Source organism: Haemaphysalis longicornis, unplaced genomic scaffold (assembly GCF_048455015.1).
Source record: "Haemaphysalis longicornis isolate Haplotype H1 unplaced genomic scaffold, Haemaphysalis longicornis Haplotype H1 scaffold_11, whole genome shotgun sequence".
Taxonomy (NCBI): Eukaryota; Metazoa; Arthropoda; class Arachnida; order Ixodida; family Ixodidae; genus Haemaphysalis; species Haemaphysalis longicornis.
In genome coordinates, this window is record NW_027526214.1 from 11,377,016 (window position 1) to 11,390,912 (window position 13,897).

Consider the following 13,897-nt stretch of genomic DNA (forward strand, 5'->3'; position numbering starts at 1 on the left):
GGGCGACTGTGTTCTCCTTCACTTTCTGGGCTATTTATATTTACTAGAATTGTACCTGACGCTTGAGGGTGGTAGATAGCGCCACTCTGACTACACGGGGAGAAGGGGACCTTCTTTTCAACCCCCAAGGCGTAACTCAAACGTCTACAGCCTGTCATGAGCGGGTAACTGGCGGGAAGCCCTCTTATGCTAACGAGGCATCCAGGCTGAAAGAACCGAGACCCTCGCTAGGCTTTCGCAGAATAATATAGTAAGGAAATGAGGGGCTCGTTGAGGATATACAGAAAGATAGGTCAGCAGTCTACAATGCCAAAGGAGGCATAGGGCTGTGGATAGGCTCTTTTTCTTTTTCACTACGGTTAATGAAGTACACATTTTTTAAAATATACTGAAGAAAGAAAGAAAAACACGCACCCAGAGTGGGGACCGAACCCACACCTTTCGATTGAATGTCGAATGCCTTACCAATTCGGCTATCTGGGCGACTGTGTTCTCCTTCACTTTCTGGGCTATTTATATTTACTAGAATTGTATCTGACGCTTGAGTGTGGCAGATAGCGCCACTCTGACTACACGGGTAAAAGGCGACCTTCTTTTCAACCCCCGGGGCGTGACTCAAACATCTACAGCATGTCATGAGCGGGTAACTGGCGGGAAGCCCTCTTATGCTACCTAGGCATCCAGGCTGCCAGAACCGAGACCCTCGCTAGGCTTTCGCAGAATAATATAGTAAAGAAATGAGGGGCTCGTTGAGGATATACAGAAAGATAGGTCAGCAGTCTACAACGCCAAAGGAGGCATAGGGGTGTGGTTAGGCTCTTTTTCTTTTTCACTACGGTTAATGAAGTACACATTTTTTTTAATATACAGAAGAAAGAAAGACGCGCCCAGAGTGGGGACCGAGCCCACGTCTTTCGATGACACTTCGAATGCCTTACCAATTCGGCTATCTGGGCGACTGCGTTCTCCTTCACTTACTGGGCTATTTATATTTACTAGAATTGTATCTGACGCTTGAGGGTGGTAGCCAGCGCCACTCTGACTACACGGGGAGAAGGGGACCTTCTTTTCAACCCCCGGGCGTGTCTCAAACGTCTACAGCCTGTCATGAGCGGGTAACTGGCGGGAAGCCCTCTTATTCTAACTAGGCATCCAGGCTGAAAGAACCGATACCCTCGCTAGGCTTTCGCAGAATATTATAGTAAGGAAATGAGGGGCTCGTTGGGGAAATACACAAAGATAGGTCAGCAGTCTACAACGCCAAAGGAGGCATAGGACTGTGGTTAGGCTCTTTTTCTTTTTCACTACGGTAATGAAGTACACATTTTTTTTAATATACAGAAGAAAGAAAGAAAAACACGCCCCCAGAATGGGGACCGAACCCACGCTTTTCGATTACATGTCGAATGCCTTACCAATTCGCTATATGGGCGACTGTGTTCTCCTTCACTTTCTGGGCTATTTATATTTACTAGAATTGTATCTGACGCTTGAGGTTGGTAGATAGCGCCACTCTGACTACACGGGCAGAAGGGGACCTTCTTTTCAACCCCCGGGGCGTGACTCAAACGTCTACAGCCTGTCATGAGCGGGTAACTGGCGCGAAGCCCTCTTATGCTAACTAGGCATCCAGGCTGAAAGAACCAAGACCCTCGCAAGGCTTTCGCAGAATAATATAGTAAGGAAATGAGGGGCTCGTTGGGGAAATACACAAAGATAGGTCAGCAGTCTACAATGCCAAAGGAGCCATAGGGGTGTGGTTAGGCTCTTTTTCTTTTTCACTACGGTTAATGAAGTACACATTTTTTTTAATATACAGAAGAACGAAAGAAAAACGCGCCCAGAGTGGGGACCGAACCCACGCCTTTCGATTACACTTCGAATGCCTTACCAATTCGGGTATCTGGGCGACTGCGTTATCCTTCACTTTCTGGGCTATTTATATTTACTAGGATTGTATCTGACGCTTGAGGGTGGTAGCCACCGCCACTCTGACTACACGCGGAGAAGGGGATCTTCTTTTCAACCCCCGAGCGTGACTCAAACGTCTACAGCCTGTCATGAGCGGGTAACTGGCGGGAAGCCGTCTTATGCTACCTAGGCATGAAGGCTGCCAGAACGGAGACCCTCGCTAGGCTTTCGCAGAATAATATAGTAGGGAAATCAGGGGCTCGTTGAGGAAATACAGAAAGATAGGTCAGCAGTCTACAACGCCAAAGGAGTCTTAGGGGTGTGGTTAGGCTCTTTTTCTTTTTCACTACGGTTAATGAAGCACACATTTTTTTAAAATATAGAGAAGAAAGAAAGAAAAACCGCCCAGAGTGGGGACCGAACCCACGCCTTTCGATTACATGTCGAATTGCTTACCAATTCGGCTATCTGGGCGACTGTGTTCGCCTTCACTTTCTGGGCTATTTATATTTACTAGAATTGTACCTGACGCTTGAGGGTGGTAGATAGCGCCGCTCTGACTACACGTTGAGAAGGGGACCTTCTTTTCAACCCCCGGGGCGTAACTCAAACGTCTACAGCCTGTCATGAGCGGGTAACTGGTGGGAAGCCCTCTTATGCTAACTAGGCATCCAGGCTGAAAGAACCGAGACCCTCGCTAGGCTTTCGCAGAATAATATAGTAAGGAAATGAGGGGCTCGTTGAGGATATACAGAAAGATAGGTCAGCAGTCTACAACGCCAAAGGAGGCATAGGGGTGTGGTTAGGCTCTTTTTCTTTTTCACTACGGTTAATGAAGTACACTTTTTTTTAATATACAGAAGAAAGAAAGAAAGACGCGCCCAGAGTGGGGACCGAGCCCACGTCTTTCGATGACACTTCGAATGCCTTACCAATTCGGCTATCTGGGCGACTGCGTTCTCCTTCACTTTCTGGGCTATTTATATTTACTAGAATTGTATCTGACGCTTGAGGGTGGTAGCCAGCGCCACTCTGACTACACGGGGAGAAGGGGACCTTCTTTTTAACCCCCGGGCGTGTCTCAAACGTCTACAGCCTGTCATGAGCGGGTAACTGGCGGGAAGCCCTCTCATTTTAACTAGGCATCCAGGCTGAAAGAACCGATACCCTCGCTAGGCTTTCGCAGAATAATATAGTAAGGAAATGAGGGGCTCGTTGGGGAAATACACAAAGATAGGTCAGCAGTCTACAACGCCAAAGGAGGCATAGGACTGTGGTTAGGCTCTTTTTCTTTTTCACTACGGTAATGAAGTACACATTTTTTTTAATATACAGAAGAAAGAAAGAAAAACACGCGCCCAGAATGGGGACCGAACCCACGCTTTTCGATTACATGTCGAATGCCTTACCAATTCGCTATATGGGCGACTGTGTTCTCCTTCACTTTCTGGGCTATTTATATTTACTAGAATTGTATCTGACGCTTGAGGTTGGTAGATAGCGCCACTCTGACTACACGGGCAGAAGGGGACCTTCTTTTCAACCCCCGGGGCGTGACTCAAACGTCTACAGCCTGTCATGAGCGGGTAACTGGCGCGAAGCCCTTTTATGCTAACTAGGCATCCAGGCTGAAAGAACCAAGACCCTCGCAAGGCTTTCGCAAGATAATATAGTAAGGAAATGAGGGGCTCGTTGGGGAAATACACAAAGATAGGTCAGCAGTCTACAATGCCAAAGGAGCCATAGGGGTGTGGTTAGGCTCTTTTTCTTTTTCACTACGGTTAATGTTTTCTTTGTCACTACGGTTAATGAAGTACACATTTTTTTAATATACAGAAGAATGAAAGAAAAACGCGCCCAGAGTGGGGACCGAACCCACGCCTTTCGATTACACTTCGAATGCTTTACCAATTCGGGTATCTGGGCGACTGCGTTATCCTTCACTTTCTGGGCTATTTATATTTACTAGGATTGTATCTGACGCTTGAGGGTGGTAGCCAGCGCCACTCTGACTACACGCGGAGAAGGGGATCTTCTTTTCACCCCCCGGGGCGTGACTGAAACGTCTACAGCCTGTCATGAGCGGGTAACTGGCGGGAAGCCGTCTTATGCTACCTAGGCATCAAGGCTGCCAGAACGGAGACCCTCGCTAGGCTTTCGCAGAATAATATAGTAGGGAAATCAGGGGCTCGTTGAGGTAATACAGAAAGATAGGTCAGCAGTCTACAACGCCAAAGGAGTCTTAGGGGTGTGGTTAGGCTCTTTTTCTTTTTCACTACGGTTAATGACGCACACATTTTTTAAAAATATACAGAAGAAAGAAAGAAAAACACCCGCCCAGAGTGGGGACCGAACCCACGCCTTTCGATTACATGTCGAATTGCTTACCAATTCGGCTATCTGGGTGACTGTGTTCTCCTTCACTTTCTGGGCTATTTATATTTACTAGAATTGTACCTGACGCTTGAGGGTGGTAGATAGCGCCACTCTGACTACACGGGGAGAAGGGGACCTTCTTTTCAACCCCCGGGGCGTAACTCAAACGTCTACAGCCTGTCATGAGCGGGTAACTGGCGGGAAGCCCTCTTATGCTAACTAGGCATCCAGGCTGAAAGAACCGAGACCCTCGCTAGGCTTTCGCAGAATAATATAGTAAGGAAATGAGGGGCTCGTTGAGGATATACAGAAAGATAGGTCAGCAGTCTAGAACGCCAAAGGAGGCATAGGGGTGTGGTTAGGCTCTTTTTCTTTTTCACTACGGTTAATGAAGTACACATTTTTTTTTAATATACAGAAGAAAGAAAGAAAGACCCGCCCAGAGTGGGGACCGAGCCCACGTCTTTCGATGACACTTCGAATGCCTTACCAATTCGGCTATCTGGGCGACTGCGTTCTCCTTCACTTTCTGGGCTATTTATATTTACTAGAAATGTATCTGACGCTTGAGGGTGGTAGCCAGCGCCACTCTGGCTACACGGGGAAAAGGGGACCTTCTTTTCAACCCCCGGGCGTGTCTCAAATGTCTACAGCCTGTCAAGAGCGGGTAACTGGCGGGAAGCCCTCTTATTCTAACTAGGCATCCAGGCTGAAAGAACCGATACCCTCGCTAGGCTTTCGCAGAATAATATAGTAAGGAAATGAGGGGCTCGTTGGGGAAATACACAAAGATAGGTCAGCAGTCTACAACGCCAAAGGAGGCATAGGACTGTGGTTAGGCTCTTTTTCTTTTTCACTACGGTAATGAAGTACACATTTTTTTTAATATACATAAGAAAGAAAGAAAAACACGCGCCCAGATTGGGGACCGAACCCACGCCTTTCGATTTAATGTCGAATGCCTTACCAATTCGGCTATCTGGGCGACTGTGTTCTCCTTCACTTTCTGGGCTATTTATATTTACTAGAATTGTATCTGACGCTTGAGGGTGGTAGCCAGCGCCACTCTGACTACACGGGGAGAAGGGGACCTTCTTTTCAACCCCCGGGCGTGTCTCAAACGTCTACAGCCTGTCATGAGTGGGTAACTGGCGGGAAGCCCTCTTATTCTAACTAGGCATCCAGGCTGAAAGAACCGATACCCTCGCTAGGCTTTCGCAGAATATTATAGTAAGGAAATGAGGGGCTCGTTGGGGAAATACACAAAGATAGGTCAGCAGTCTACAACGCCAAAGGAGGCATAGGACTGTGGTTAGGCTCTTTTTTTTTCACTACGGTAATGAAGTACACATTTTTTTTAATATACAGAAGAAAGAAAAACACGCGCCCAGAATGGGGACCGAACCCACGCTTTTCGATTACATGTCGAATGCCTTACCAATTCGCTATATGGGCGACTGTGTTCTCCTTCACTTTCTGGGCTATTTATATTTACTAGAATTGTATCTGACGCTTGAGGGTGGTAGCCAGCGCCACCCTGACTACACGGGGAGCAGGGGACCTTCCTTTCAAACCCCGGGGAGTGACTCAAACGTCTACAGCTAGTCAGGAGCGGGTAACTGGCGGGAAGCCGTCTTTTGCTACCTAGGCATCAAGGCGGCCAGAACCGAGACGCTCGCAAGGCTTTCGCAGAATAATATAGAAAGGAAATGAGGGGCTCGTTGAGGATATACAGAAAGATAGGTCAGCAGTCTACAACGCCAAAGGAGGCATAGGGGTGTGGTTAGGCTCTTTTTCTTTTTCACTACGGTTAATGAAGTAAACATTTTTTTTAATATACAGAAGAAAGAAAGACGCGCCCAGAGTGGGGACCGAGCCCACGTCTTTCGATGACACTTCGAATGCCTTACCAATTCGGCTATCTGGACGACTGCGTTCTCCTTCACTGTCTGGGCTATTTATATTTACTAGAATTGTATCTGACGCTTGAGGGTGGTAGCCAGCGCCACTCTGACTACACGCGGAGAAGGGGATCTTCTTTTCAACCCCCGGGGCGTGACTCAAACGTCTACAGCCTGTCATGAGCGGGTAACTGGCGGGAAGCCCTCTTATGCTAACGAGGCATCCAGGCTGAAAGAACCGAGACCCTCGCTAGGCTTTCGCAGAATAATATAGTAAGGAAATGAGGGGCTCGTTGAGGATATACAGAAAGATAGGTCAGCAGTCTACAATGCCAAAGGAGGCATAGGGCTGTGGTTAGGCTCTTTTTCTTTTTCACTACGGTTAATGAAGTACACATTTTTTTAAATATACTGAAGAAAGAAAGAAAAACACCCGCCCAGAGTGGGGACCGAACCCACGCCTTTCGATTACATGTCGAATTGCTTACCAATTCGGCTATCTGGGCGACTGTGTTCTCCTTCACTTTCTGGGCTATTTATATTTACTAGAATTGTACCTGACGCTTGAGGGTGGTAGATAGTGCCACTCTGACTACACGGGGAGAAGGGGACCTTCTTTTCAACCCCCGGGGCGTAACTCAAACGTCTACAGCCTGTCATGAGCGGGTAACTGGCGGGAAGCCCTCTTATGCTAACTAGGCATCCAGGCTGAAAGAACCGAGACCCTCGCTAGGCTTTCGCAGAATAATATAGTAAGGAAATGAGGGGCTCGTTGAGGATATACAGAAAGATAGGTCAGCAGTCTACAACGCCAAAGGAGGCATAGGGGTGTGGTTAGGCTCTTTTTCTTTTTCACTACGGTTAATGAAGTACACATTTTTTTTAATATACAGAAGAAAGAAAGAAAGACGCGCCCAGAGTGGGGACCGAGCCCACGTCTTTCGATGACACTTCGAATGCCTTACCAATTCGGCTATCTGGGCGACTGTGTTCTCCTTCACTTTCTGGGCTATTTATATTTACTAGAATTGTACCTGACGCTTGAGGGTGGTAGATAGTGCCACTCTGACTACACGGGGAGAAGGGGACCTTCTTTTCAACCCCCGGGGCGTAACTCAAACGTCTACAGCCTGTCATGAGCGGGTAACTGGCGGGAAGCCCTCTTATGCTAACTAGGCATCCAGGCTGAAAGAACCGAGACCCTCGCTAGGCTTTCGCAGAATAATATAGTAAGGAAATGAGGGGCTCGTTGGGGAAATACACAAAGATAGGTCAGCAGTCTACAACGCCAAAGGAGGCATAGGACTGTGGTTAGGCTCTTTTTCTTTTTCACTACGGTAATGAAGTACACATTTTTTTTAATATACAGAAGAAAGAAAGAAAAACACGCGCCCAGAATGGGGACCGAACCCACGCTTTTTGATTACATGTCGAATGCCTTACCAATTCGCTATATGGGCGACTGCGTTCTCCTTCACTTTCTGGGCTATTTATATTTACTAGAATTGTATCTGACGCTTGAGGTTGGTAGATAGCGCCACTCTGACTACACGGGCAGAAGGGGACCTTCTTTTCAACCCCCGGGGCGTGACTCAAACGTCTACAGCCTGTCATGAGCGGGTAACTGGCGCGAAGCCCTCTTATGCTAACTAGGCATCCAGGCTGAAAGAACCAAGACCCTCGCAAGGCTTTCGCAGAATAATTTAGTAAGGAAATGATGGGCTCGTTGGGGAAATACACAAAGATAGGTCAGCAGTCTACAATGCCAAAGGAGCCATAGGGGTGTGGTCAGGCTCTTTTTCTTTTTCACTACGGTTAATGAAGTACACATTTTTTTTAATATACAGAAGAACGAAAGAAAAACGCGCCCAGAGTGGGGACTGAACCCACGCCTTTCGAATACATTTCGAATGCTTTACCAATTCGGGTATCTGGGCGACTGCGTTATCCTTCACTTTCTGGGCTATTTATATTTACTAGGATTGTATCTGACGCTTGAGGGTGGTAGCCAGCACCACTCTGACTACACGCGGAGAAGGGGATCTTCTTTTCACCCCCCGGGGCGTGACTCAAACGTCTACAGCCTGTCATGAGCGGGTAACTGGCGGGAAGCCGTCTTATGCTACCTAGGCATCAAGGCTGCCAGAACGGAGACCCCCGCTAGGCTTTCGCAGAATAATATAGTAGGGAAATCAGGGGCTCGTTGAGGTAATACAGAAAGATAGGTCAGCAGTCTACAACGCCAAAGGAGTCTTTGGGGTGTGGTTAGGCTCTTTTTCTTTTTCACTACGGTTAATGAAGCACACATTTTTTTAAAATATAGAGAAGAAAGAAAGAAAAACACCCGCCCAGAGTGGGGACCGAACCCACGCCTTTCGATTACATGTCGAATTGCTTACCAATTCGGCTATCTGGGCGACTGTGTTCTCCTACACTTTCTGGGCTATTTATATTTACTAGAATTGTACCTGACGCTTGAGGGTGGTAGATAGCGCCACTCTGACTACACGGGGAGAAGGGGACCTTCTTTTCAACCCCCGGGGCGTAACTCAAACGTCTACAGCCTGTCATGAGCGGGTAACTGGCGGGAAGCCCTGTTATGCTAACTAGGCATCCAGGCTGAAAGAACCGAGACCCTCGCTAGGCTTTCGCAGAATAATATAGTAAGGAAATGAGGGGCTCGTTGAGGATATACAGAAAGATAGGTCAGCAGTCTACAATGCCAAAGGAGGCATAGGGGTGTGGTTAGGCTCTTTTTCTTTTTCACTACGGTTAATGAAGTACACATTTTTTTAATATACAGAAGAACGAAAGAAAAACGCGCCCAGAGTGGGGACCGAACCCACGCCTTTCGATTACACTTCGAATGCCTTACCAATTCGGGTATCTGGGCGACTGCTTTATCCTTCACTTTCTGGGCTATTTATATTTACTAGAATTGTATCTGACGCTTGAGGGTGGTAGCCAGCGCCACTCTGACTACACGAGGAGAAGGGGACCTTCTTTTCAACCCCCGGGCGTGTCTCAAACGTCTACAGCCTGTCATGAGCGGGTAACTGGCGGGAAGCCCTCTTATTCTAACTAGGCATCCAGGCTGAAAGAACCGATACCCTCGCTAGGCTTTCGCAGAATAATATAGTAAGGAAATGAGGGGCTCGTTGGGGAAATACACAAAGATAGGTCAGCAGTCTACAACGCCAAAGGAGGCATAGGACTGTGGTTAGGCTCTTTTTCTTTTTCACTACGGTAATGAAGTACACATTTTTTTTAATATACAGAAGAAAGAAAGAAAAACACGCGCCCAGAATGGGGACCGAACCCACGCTTTTCGATTACATGTCGAATGCCTTACCAATTCGCTATATGGGCGACTGTGTTCTCCTTCACTTTCTGGGCTATTTATATTTACTAGAATTGTATCTGACGCTTGAGGTTGGTAGATAGCGCCACTCTGACTACACGGGCAGAAGGGGACCTTCTTTTCAACCCCCGGGGCGTGACTCAAACGTCTACAGCCTGTCATGAGCGGGTAACTGGCGCGAAGCCCTCTTATGCTAACTAGGCATCCAGGCTGAAAGAACCTAGACCCTCGCAAGGCTTTCGTAGAATAATATAGTAAGGAAATGAGGGGCTCGTTGGGGAAATACACAAAGATAGGTCAGCAGTCTACAATGCCAAAGGAGCCATAGGGGTGTGGTTAGGCTCTTTTTCTTTTTCACTACGGTTAATGAAGTACACATTTTTTTTAATATACAGAAGAACGAAAGAAAAACGCGCCCAGAGTGGGGACCGAACCCACGCCTTTCGATTACACTTCGAATGCTTTACCAATTCGGGTATCTTGGCGACTGCGTTATCCTTCACTTTCTGGGCTATTTATATTTACTAGGATTGTATCTGACGCTTGAGGGTGGTAGCCAGCGCCACTCTGACTACACGCGGAGAAGGGGATCTTCTTTTCAACCCCCGGGGCGTGACTCAAACGTCTACAGCCTGTCATGAGCGGGTAACTGGTGGGAAGCCGTCTTATGCTACCTAGGCATCAAGGCTGCCAGAACGGAGACCCTCGCTAGGCTTTCGCAGAATAATATAGTAGGGAAATCAGGGGCTCGTTGAGGAAATACAGAAAGATAGGTCAGCAGTCTACAACGCCAAAGGAGTCTTAGGGGTGTGGTTAGGCTCTTTTTCTTTTTCACTACGGTTATTGAAGCACACATTTTTTTAAAATATAGAGAAGAAAGAAAGAAAAACACCCGCCCAGAGTGGGGACCGAACCCACGCCTTTCGATTACATGTCGAATTGCTTACCAATTCGGCTATCTGGGCGACTGTGTTCCTGTGTTCTCCTTCACTTTCTGGGCTATTTATATTTACTAGAATTGTACCTGACGCTTGAGGGTGGTAGATAGCGCCACTCTGACTACACGGGGAGAAGGGGACCTTCTTTTCAACCCCCGGGGCGTAACTCAAACGTCTACAGCCTGTCAATGGCGGGTAACTGGCGGTAAGCCCTCTTATGCTAACTAGGCATCCAGGCTGAAAGAACCGATACCCTCGCTAGGCTTTCGCAGAATAATATAGTAAGGAAATGAGGGGCTCGTTGGGGAAATACACAAAGATAGGTCAGCAGTCTACAACGCCAAAGGAGGCATAGGACTGTGGTTAGGCTCTATTCCTTTTTCACTACGGTAATGAAGTACACATTTTTTTTAATATACAGAAGACATAAAGACGCGCCCAGAGTGGGGACCGAGCCCACGTCTTCGATGACACTTCGAATGCCTTACCAATTCGGCTATCTGGGCGACTGCGTTCTCCTTCACTTTCTGGGCTATTTATATTTACTAGAATTGTATCTGACGCTTGAGGGTGGTAGCCAGCGCCACTCTGACTACACGGGGAGAAGGGGACCTTCTTTTCAACCCCCCGGCGTGTCTCAAACGTCTACAGCCTGTCATGAGCGGGTAACTGGCGGGAAGCCCTCTTATTCTAACTAGGCATCCAGGCTGAAAGAACCGATACCCTCGCTAGGCTTTCGCAGAATAATATAGTAAGGAAATAAGGGGCTCGTTGGGGAAATACACAAAGATAGGTCAGCAGTCTACAACGCCAAAGGAGGCATAGGACTGTGGTTAGGCTCTATTCCTTTTTCACTACGGTAATGAAGTACACATTTTTTTTTAATATACAGAAGAAAGAAAGAAAAACACGCGCCCAGAATGGGGACCGAACCCACGCTTTTCGATTACATGTCGAATGCATTACCAATTCGCTATATGGGCGACTGTGTTCTCCTTCACTTTCTGGGCTATTTATATTTACTAGAATTGTATCTGACGCTTGAGGTTGGTAGATAGCGCCACTCTGACTAAACGGGCAGAAGGGGACCTTCTTTTCAACCCCTGGGGCGTGACTCGAACGTCTACAGCCTGTCATGAGCGGGTAACTGGCGCGAAGCCGTCTTATGCTAACTAGGCATCCAGGCTGAAAGAACCGAGACCCTCGCAAGGCTTTCGCAGAATAATATAGTAAGGAAATGAGGGGCTCGTTGGGGAAATACACAAAGATAGGTCAGCAGTCTACAATGCCAAAGGAGCCATAGGGGTGTGGTTAGGCTCTTTTTCTTTTTCACTACGGTTAATAAAGTACACATTTTTTTTAATATACAGAAGAACGAAAGAAAAACGCGCCCAGAATGGGGACCGAACCCACGCCTTTCGATTACACTTCGAATGCCTTACCAATTCGGGTATCTGGGCGACTGCGTTATCCTTCACTTTCTGGGCTATTTATATTTACTAGGATTGTATCTGACGCTTGAGGGTGGTAGCCAGCTCCACTTTGACTACACGCGGAGAAGGGGACCTTCTTTTCAACCCCCGGGGCGTGACTCAAACGTCTACAGCCTGTCATGAGCGGGTAACTGGCGGGAAGCCGTCTTATGGTACCTAGGCATCAAGGCTGAAAGAACGGAGACCCTCGCTAGGCTTTCGCAGAATAATATAGTAGGGAAATCAGGGGCTCGTTGAGGAAATACAGAAAGATAGGTCAGCAGTCTACAACGCCAAAGGAGTCTTAGGGGTGTGGTTAGGCTCTTTTTCTTTTTCACTATGGTTAAAAAAGCACACATTTTTTTAAAATATAGAGAAGAAAGAAAGAAAAACACCCGCCCAGAGTGGGGACCGAACCCACGCCTTTCGATTACATGTCGAATTGCTTACCAATTCGGCTATCTGGGCGACTGTGTTCTCCTTCACTTTCTGGGCTATTTATATTTACTAGAATTGTACCTGACGCTTGAGGGTGGTAGATAGTGCCACTCTGACTACACGGGGAGAAGGGGACCTTCTTTTCAACCCCCGGGGCGTAACTCAAACGTCTACAGCCTGTCATGAGCGGGTAACTGGCGGGAAGCCCTCTTATGCTAACTAGGCATCCAGGCTGAAAGAACCGAGACCCTCGCTAGGCTTTCGCAGAATAATATAGTAAGGAAATGAGGGGCTCGTTGAGGATATACAGAAAGATAGGTCAGCAGTCTACAACGCCAAAGGAGGCATAGGGGTGTGGTTAGGCTCTTTTTCTTTTTCACTACGGTTAATGAAGTACACATTTTTTTTAATATACAGAAGAAAGAAAGAAAGACGCGCCCAGAGTGGGGACCGAGCCCACGTCTTTCGATGACACTTCGAATGCCTTACCAATTCGGCTATCTGGGCGACTGCATTCTCCTTCACTTTCTGGGCTATTTATATTTACTAGAATTGTATCTGACGCTTGGGGGTGGTAGCCAGCGCCACTCTGACTACACGGGGAGAAGGGGACCTTCTTTTCAACCCCCGGCGTGTCTCAAACGTCTACAGCCTGTCATGAGCGGGTAACTGGCGGGAAGCCCTCTTATTCTAACTAGGCATCCAGGCTGAAAGAACCGATACCCTCGCTAGGCTTTCGCAGAATAATATAGTAAGGAAATGAGGGGCTCGTTGGGGAAATACACAAAGATAGGTCAGCAGTCTACAATGCCAAAGGAGCCATAGGGGTGTGGTTAGGCTCTTTTTCTTTTTCACTACGGTTAATGAAGTACACATTTTTTTTAATATACAGAAGAACGAAAGAAAAACGCGCCCAGAGTGGGGACCGAACCCACGCCTTTCGAATACATTTCGAATGCTTTACCAATTCGGGTATCTGGGCGACTGCGTTATCCTTCACTTTCTGGGCTATTTATATTTACTAGGATTGTATCTGACGCTTGAGGGTGGTAGCCAGCACCACTCTGACTACACGCGGAGAAGGGGATCTTCTTTTCACCCCCCGGGGCGTGACTCAAACGTCTACAGCCTGTCATGAGCGGGTAACTGGCGGGAAGCCGTCTTATGCTACCTAGGCATCAAGGCTGCCAGAACGGAGACCCCCGCTAGGCTTTCGCAGAATAATATAGTAGGGAAATCAGGGGCTCGTTGAGGTAATACAGAAAGATAGGTCAGCAGTCTACAACGCCAAAGGAGTCTTAGGGGTGTGGTTAGGCTCTTTTTCTTTTTTACTACGGTTAATGAAGCACACATTTTTTTAAAATATAGAGAAGAAAGAAAGAAAAACACCCGCCCAGAGTGGGGACCGAACCCACGCCTTTCGAATACATTTCGAATGCTTTACCAATTCGGGTATCTGGGCGACTGCGTTATCCTTCACTTTCTGGGCTATTTATATTT

General features: G+C 47.4%; 1 non-coding gene across 1 annotated transcript; it reads right to left on the reverse strand.

Annotated features, from left to right (window-relative positions):
* Nucleotides 1–411: 411 nt before the first annotated feature.
* Trnae-uuc (transfer RNA glutamic acid (anticodon UUC)) lies at nucleotides 412–483 on the reverse strand. Its single transcript has one exon. It is a non-coding gene; the product is annotated as a tRNA-Glu (tRNA).
* Between the last annotated feature and the right edge of the window lie 13,414 nt (nucleotides 484–13,897).